The 7,710-nt window shown below is 36.7% G+C and overlaps 1 pseudogene; it reads left to right on the plus strand.

Moving 5' to 3' along the window:
* Positions 1 to 4,055: 4,055 nt before the first annotated feature.
* On the plus strand, positions 4,056 to 5,167 carry LOC113226007 (annotated as a pseudogene).
* The last annotated feature ends 2,543 nt before the right edge of the window (positions 5,168 to 7,710 follow it).

A 7,710-nucleotide genomic window follows, 5' to 3' on the forward strand; every position in this document is an offset into this window, starting at 1 on the left:
ATAGTAATATTATTTGACTCGGATAGTAAGTCACGTCTTCATTTATAAAATAAAAAGTTGGCTACCTAGATACAGTCATATGTCGAGTTCTTAGTCCACGCCATGCGTCAGTCGCTGATGGTAAATGTTCTCTATTAACACCAGTCAAGTCATTACAGCGTCGCTGGTAGGCTCACGAGCCGCAGCCGTCACCGCCGCCGCTGTTTAGGCGATCGATAGACGCGGAGCGGCGCTGCAGTCGACTGACTACCCGCCGCCACCGCGCCGCCCGCCGCCGCCATCGTTGTCGCCTCGCCACACCGCACCGCCTTACCTCTGACTCGCGTTGTCGCTCGCAACGATACGGCACTTACGCGATAGCCCGTGCCGTGAAACCACGCGACGATGCGCGGCGACCGCGCCGCTCGCGACTCGCGCCATAACAAGGATCATGAAAACTTGAAATCATCACTCAAAAAAGGCAACAAATCTAAAAAGCATAGAGTTGTCTTTGATGAAAGCGCAAATGAATTTTTTGAGGCTGATTACATTATTGTTGTGCGAGATGAGTGTGGTTATTCTGATGAAGGCGAAAATGACGATTGCTCAGGATGCGGCGCGTGTGATAGATACCAGGAATCGGAACCAGGAGCTCTCAGCCCGCCCGACGGATACAAGGATATGGGGTTGTTCAACCGCGATGGAACGCTGCGGGAGCAGGCGTGGTGGGAGGCGGGCGACGTCCTGCTGGTGGGTGAGCAGTCTGGTACGGTCTTCACGCCTCAGCACCTGCAACTTCTGCGGCGCTTGCAGCGTGAGAGGATGCTCCGCTCTACTATCTGTGCGGACTGCGACGCGCACGCTGCGCTCCACCAGCCGCTCGGTGAGTCACCTCTGCCCTTGCCAAGGACGAGCGTCCGGTCGACCTTGGCTTGCTAGCAGCTGCCGACCATGGCTCATGTTTCTTGTTTTGCAGCAACTAATCCTCGCTCCGATGGCGAGCTCACGTTCCACCAGCATGACCAATAGGAAACCCTATATCCATTATCGCTCGAATTAATTGAACAACATACCTACGAACATAAAAGTAGGTATTTTATTACTTGTCCCTACATACATATAAACGTACTTTTTCGGTACCTATAGAATGAGCTTGCGTTAAAAGACAATTTATTGCTATGCGATTGCACACCATTTATGCTATGCGATCTTCTCCATTTGCGTTTGAAAGACTAAGTAAACACTGTAAAATTATTCTATCTACTGCATCTATTTGAAAACGCTCTAGCGAAAAAATCAGCCTAATATCCATTAGGCTAACAAAAGGAGAGTACATTTTCTATTACAAGAACGTATTAGGCAATTTGGATCATTATTAGAACAAGTGACGCCATGTTTCAAAACAAACGAGAACCTGATAAGTGAGAGTACTCGATGGTTGTAGTCTTTTTACCCATTCACGGTCGAGCGAAGACACTCGACGCACATTAAAGCTGGTAGGCAATATCAGTTTATATTCAAAAATTTTGAGATAATACTGTAATTGATAGTACTGGACAATACTTATATGGAATACGAAATAAAGAGCACTCATGCTAAAATAGAGATCCCCTATTCAGCACGCAATCAGTACTAATATAATGAAATACCCCATTTCAGGTTTATAAAATAAACCAGAAATTACTTATTATCGTTCTATTCGAATTCGAACAACAAATAATATAATTGGTATCTTTTTAATTCATTACATTTTCAGTTCTCAGGATACAAATAACACAATAGGAAGAAAGAAAAGAATGGAAATGGCATCAAGCAACATTTGTATCAAAACCGGTGTCGCCATACGCACACATTTGAAAACGTAATCTTACATTACTACTAACATAACATAATTTTGATTGGTTATAAATTATCAAACGAAAATAGACAATAATAAAAAAACTATTGGTAAAAAATATTGAAACCTGTTTGGATCTAATAAGGTTTTATTATTACTAGTCACATAAAAGCTAAGAATCCTTTGAACACATTGACCTACATCTATGAACACAAACTTCTTGAAACAAAAAGTTGACAATCTACAGATAGGGATGTACCATTTAATTGATATCGACATTATGTTTCATAACTAGCGTAATATTGAACTAGGCATTGCTTTATACTTGATATAATTAGGGTTAACCACGGAGTATATGGAAACGGCATTTAAAGCAATTTCTTTGAGAACTAGCGCAGCTGACTTTTGCACGCACATATTTGTTACCAAATATGCATAAGGTTTTACTACACGCAAATATTAATATTAGCTACGCAGGCGTGTTTTAATTTTTATTTCTTAACGAAAAAATATATAAAAATTTATTTCTTAATGAATTTTTCGGTTGTTATTCAGATGTATATACTTAATATATAATGTGATGTCATAAAATGCCTATAGCAAATTTAGTATACATATACGCACATGTAGCTACGTAGCTACATGCTACAATCACAGTATTAATGATTTTTTATACTGTCATCGTACTTTCATTATCCTACTAGATTTCAAGTCAATCCGATCACTGGAAGGGTTGAAATATTAAAACACAGTCATCATAAAAATCTTTATTCTCCCTGAAACATGATATATTTGTTCAACAATTACCTCTTTCTGAACTGACTGAACATGATAACACCTATAACGTCGGCGAGTTTGTCAAGAAAATGAAGATACTTATTTACGAAGGTAAAGAAGCGATCATTTGTTTCATGAAAATTTGACGAAAAATAAATGACAATGCTTCAGAAATGTTTTGACATTTGGATGTGGTCTATAATTTGTGAAGGCGACTCTGAGTTTCATGTCATATATTATCAGATTAACCAAATGATTTGTTTCTTAATGAATTTTTCGGTTGTTATTCAGATGTATATAATTTAATGTGATGTCATAAAATGCCTAAAGCAAATGGTGCTGCATTTAGTAGGTACCCAGTTCTTATTGCCTGTTGCTTCAGCCAATTTCTCCTTTAAAAAGAATCCGGCGGGAAACTCAATACAATAAAAAAATCAATACAAGAACTGCAAATGTAAATAATGCCTGTGATAAAAGTAAGAACTTAAGCGGTCGAAGGTGACGTATAATAAGCAAGTAGGGAGATAGGGATCATGTAGATAAGGGAAGGAAAATCTCCAATCTGATAAAGTCTTCATTTGATACTCCACGAGTTTACGTGCATTGTAAAATTATCGACACTATATCTCTTCTATCTATATTTCCTTTTTTTCCATTAATATATCGTATTATAATAAAAAAAATGATGAACTGAACCAAAACCGGGTTTCTAAATACAGAGTTTTTGTGTATCGATAATTTGATAACAACACGCGGACACAGTACCAAGTGTAATACGACACTAGTGCAAGCAGTTCATTGAGCGTCATTCGAATTGTTCTTTTGAGCGCGGCGATGGCTAGCATTACTAATGCTAGCACTAATGTATATTGTTATTACCGGGTTGCAAGAAAATAGTTTTGTTTCGAAATTATAGTATTGCATTGTTCAAAATATTAGAAAATACAGAGTTTCAGTACTTACCGATGAAATGAAATCACTCCCGGAGTATTTTTTAAAATTTGGCTTCTTACGCAACATGATATAATGGTACAATTCGGCATATTTCTAATTTTTCCACAAAATAATCATGTATCACATTTTAACGATGACTGACGCGCTGTTGACACTCATATGACCGTCCGGTCATAAGCTAGGTAACGCGGACCCCGCCAACTAACCAGCTTATTACTAGTATTTATGTGGTCTGTGAACACAATGGTCTCATACTGAAATAATATAAATTAATACAACTATAACAACAACAAGTATAATATAACTATAATATAATTTAATATCATTGCAAGTTATAAATGTTTCGAATAATTGACAGTTAGTCAAAACATCTATGACAATTTAATTTTTGACATTTATGAACAGGCAACAGGGAAACGGGATTTGTAAGTCATTGTTATATTATACTATAAATTCCTTTCAAAGGATAACTTTTATTATACACGTTGTGACTACACAAATACTGAAAATGACTATATTTTCATCTGTTATTAAAAAAGGCTTAGCATCTGTATTACGACGGCGCCTGCATCTATCGGGCATATTTCACGCGAAAGACTCTAAAGAACCAGAGAAATCACTTACGAGTCCGTTTTGTCTGGACCCCATAGTTACCGAGGCTTACCAAATCATGCAACATGACAATCAGAGACGACAAAGATTGTACGAATTCGGTTTGTACGTTGCTGCCTGCAACACAAAATATGTACAAAAACTTCAGATACAGCACTGCGATGAATTAGAAGTGATGGTTGTGCCTGAGGGGCTATTTCCTGTCATGAGTTTTTTGTGTTATCACCAACACGCATGTTTCAACGTTTGCGGCTCAATGACGGCTATGGACGTTCCCAGTCGGCCATATAGGTTTGAAGTGGTTTACAATCTTTTAAGCTTAAGATTCGCCGAACGAATAAGGGTGAAAACTTATACTGACGAATTAACGCCTATACATTCTGCGTATCCTCTTTATAAAGTTTGTAATCTCTTTGAAAGAGAATGTTACGACATGTTCGGAGTTATATTTACTAATCACCCGGACCTGAGAAGACTGCTGACCGATTACGGCTTTGATGGACATCCGTTACGCAAAGACTTCCCGTTAGTAGGTTACCATGAAGTTAGATATGATGATGAATTGAAAAAGTTAGTATACGAGCCGGTAGAGTATGCACAGGAAGGTCGCGCGTACCACGTACGTTCACCTTGGAACCACGCTAGGAACTTTTACGATGGCTTTAGTGAACTACCCAAGAAAAAATGAGGCAGTTGAAATGTTATGGGAACTAGTCTTGAATCTTTCTCTTTGTATATACTTCGTTATCATAAAACTATTGACATTGGATCTTTAGATTTGGGCACTAAACATTACCTAGTTGAATGATTGAATGAAGTCTCCACGAACGAGTTTGAATTTTCAACGAGTATCCTCATTGGCAATAAAATGCAGATAAAAAAGTACGGTTTTTGTTTTTACGTAGGTACTGTGTACGTATTACACAGTTCACTTTCCTATAAATGTATATTGTTCACAATCACTTAGGGACTTACAAGTTTAGACGTAGCGAGAGAGAGAGAGATTCTGTCGACGCGATTTTTCGCATTTCTTGGTCGTAGTGTAGCTAAACTTCGACTGGTGATCGTACCGGGGTTGCGTGGTCTCATTGCGATTGTGTTGACATTATAAGATATCTGCTTTTCGGCATATTGTCTCTGCACGGCTAGTGATCAGTCAATAAATTTGTGCTCTCAGGATCTATTCTCATACCCAAGTTGTAGAGAATACAATGTCGTAAGCTAGTAAGTAGTATATGGGTGAGGAAATAGAATATTGCTACATTCGTCATAGATTTTATTTAGGTACATACAAAATAAATATTTTGTCATACATAAACAAATGTGTATTGATGTGCCCACTACCTATATGACATTTTTATTTAGTTGCGTGTGACGTAACTATAATTCAAAGAATATGGTAGGACATACTCCTATCTATCATAATTTTTATGCAATATCAGTTAGATAACAAAATGGTAACCTCTGATTTTAAATTATAATTATTCTCTTCTTGCCCGTCGACCGCCTGTCTGGTTCATCTCAGTGGACCACGGGCAATTATTTCTTCCCGTAATTCACCTCTAAACACCTAAGTTGACCATGAGCATTTAATTCTTCCCGTAGCACACCTATGTTCACCTAGGGATTTTTATTTTCTCGTGAGTTACCTTATTCTTAATATTTCAATTGCAAAGGTTTAATATAACTATTTTATTATCTATTAATTTTTCACTTTTTAAGACTTTTTCTTAGTACAATAGAGCTATATATAAAAAGGAGAACGCATTGTTTATCACCACAAAAAGACAAAATGTTCATAAATTTTTTCGTGAACTCCGGTCAAAAGCTGCACAGGCAAAACTTTATACTAGGTCTACGACTCTAGACCGTGCTCTAGGAAGCACTGGAGCAAGTAGCCGCGTAAAGCTCCTGTTACGCAACAAAATTTCCTATATCTACACATCATTTCTAAACGTCAAATGCTTCTATTGTCAAGCCAAAATTGTACGTCATCCGCAGGCAGAATCTTTCAAAAATCGCTCTCAAATCGTCAGGCATTCGCGGTGTTGTCTCTGCGAACTCGCGGCGATTTCAAAGCGCGGCGTTTGATCGCTCGTTTATGCAGAAATGTATCATGTAAAGTAATATAAAATATAAAATTTTCTTGGTTTCCTCTTTCAAAAAAACTCCCCATTCATTCGGTAGCAAGGTCTATTAAAATGCAATCTGCTGTTGCAATTCTCTTTCATAGCTTCCACCCGAATACTTAGATATATCGTTGCTTCCACTCCACTTAGGGAGGTGTAAATAACCATTGATAAAAATCATTGAAAATCAGCAATATGCTATATAATTAAATATTTTACAGATACTGTACGTATAGCTACTATAAATTTTACAATATTTTACACCAATCTTTGTTTAAAATTACGTAATGGTTGGGATCCTATAATAGGCGTGACATGATTAGTGTTGGGTCATTGAAAAATTTCCATTTTGAAAAATTTATGTTTGTTATGATATATAGGATGAGATACCAATATAACATGAGGCTACGAATTATATTTTTCCAATTTTTCAGAAACTTTTCCTAAAAATGTACACTATTTGAAATTATTTGTAAAACTACTCTACAGTACTTTTAGCTTTTCAATTTTATTTTATAATCAAGGTAAATAAAACTTCAAAAGTTAAAAGTAAAACGTCTAAATATAGAACATAATATGAGACTTCGAACAATATTTTTCCGATTTTTCAAAATTTTTTCCGGAAAATATCCGCTATTTCAAGTTTTTCGGAAAATTTCCCCTACAGTAGACGTGGTATACAGTACCAAAAGTAGCTCACAAAAACCTGGCATAATCGAAACACCTAAAAGTGCATGTAACTTCAATTAACACGGACGTAAACTTCTAACAAGGTAAAATAGCCGTCTGTGTCCCGGGACGCTGCGTTTGACCTTGCAGTTAATTTAGGTCTAATCGCTTCATTTAACATTGCAGGGTTGTCGCTACATTAAAATGTAAACAGTAAAACGCTTAGATTTAGGGCTGAAGCTCTTGAAGTGGAAAGATCCGTGGGCACACCAAGTAGTTGGTCAATAGACCCATGGTGCGTGTGACCCAGTAAAATTTTGAAACTTATAAAAAATTATATCGGCCTTTGATTGTTAAAACCTATCTACTGTTAGGTATTCTGTGCCTCAATATAGTTTGGTTTCTTTGATCGTTGTGTATTTGTAGTGTAAGCTCTTCAAATAAATCATAAAATGGATATAAGGCTAAGCGTATTAATACATTAATACAACTAATATTTACACTTTTATATAAAACTAGGCCCTTTAAAAATTGTTATAAAAACACAAACTTAGAAACCCGACTGCGCATTAAACCAAAAAGGAAAAAATAACAAGTCCTAAAATCTGTGTCTGATGTTAAATGATGGTGTTTGAAATGTTTCATAATAAATTAATAAAAACTACGTCAAATATACCGAAATAGGATTGAAATACAAATAAAATTGTAGAGCACGTTTTTCGCTTTTCAGTTTTACCAATAAACGAGAATTCT

This window comes from Hyposmocoma kahamanoa, unplaced genomic scaffold (genome assembly GCF_003589595.1).
Source record: "Hyposmocoma kahamanoa isolate Upper Pololo Valley unplaced genomic scaffold, ASM358959v1 100021, whole genome shotgun sequence".
In the NCBI taxonomy this organism is placed as follows: domain Eukaryota; kingdom Metazoa; phylum Arthropoda; class Insecta; order Lepidoptera; family Cosmopterigidae; genus Hyposmocoma; species Hyposmocoma kahamanoa.